This window comes from Acanthisitta chloris, unplaced genomic scaffold (genome assembly GCF_000695815.1).
Source record: "Acanthisitta chloris isolate BGI_N310 unplaced genomic scaffold, ASM69581v1 scaffold40244, whole genome shotgun sequence".
Lineage (NCBI taxonomy): Eukaryota > Metazoa > Chordata > Aves > Passeriformes > Acanthisittidae > Acanthisitta > Acanthisitta chloris.
In genome coordinates, this window is record NW_008670626.1 from 100,958 (window position 1) to 102,018 (window position 1,061).

Sequence of the window (1,061 nt, forward strand, 5' to 3'; positions counted from 1 at the left end):
GCAGAATTTGCCAGAAGCCAAGGAACAGCTCAGCTGACCAAAACAACTAAACCAATTCTTCACTGGATTCTGCAAAAACACCATATACTAACAAAATGTATTGAAAGCCATCTATTGAAAAAAATTAATATGTATTTATTTTTAGAAGGGGTGATCTGAGAAATGGTTTTTTTTTCTCAGTACTGGCAATAAGATCATACTTTTAACATCTCTGTCATTATGTCAGGTCACAAAAACTGCAAACTTGCAAGATTATGGTCCTACAGTCTTTGTTCGCTACAAGCACTGACAAGCACTTTCACACAACTTTAGATTTGCATCAACAGGATTCAAAGATAAGTTTATTTTCCTTTTATAACAATATTTATGTGACTGCACAGTATATAAAACTAGTAGGTATTATGTTTTAATTTGCCCCTATCTACAGTCAAATATCATGCTCATTATTACAGAATAAACAAGCTGTTCAAGGTAACCAAGATAAAACAGTTAAAACATTAAAAACTGCCCTTGATCCAGATATATCTCAATGACTTAGAAAGCTGGTGGAACACACTACCCCATAGTAACTTTCAGGTCTTAGCTACAATGACATTCAATCAATCAAAGACTGGGTGTCAAATCTGACTATTAGACCTTGAAGAAGTCACTATCCCTAATATAAGCATTTGCCACTACGAAAACAACATGAACAGCTACTGACTATACTGAAATGTGACAAGAAACAATATAGTCATCAAGAAACAAGAGCAGAGGTTTGGACCTGGACATGAGCAGGCTGTTTTGAAACTAAACACGTGCACTTATTGAAGCAACTCCTACTACTGTTTTTCACAACTGGCATTTAAACTAATCAGAGCGTATCCCTAAACCACTCCTCTGCCAGTTTCTGAATGAGCAATGAGCCCTACCAAAGTTAGCTGGAGATGAGGGAAGGACAGAACACTGAAATAGTTCCAGCTCTGGCCAGATCTGCAGAGGCAAAAAAGAGAAGCCCAGTAAAAAAAACCTGACTGAGCTTCCCTCTGCTTGTACTCTCAATATCCACACTTCCTCTCCCT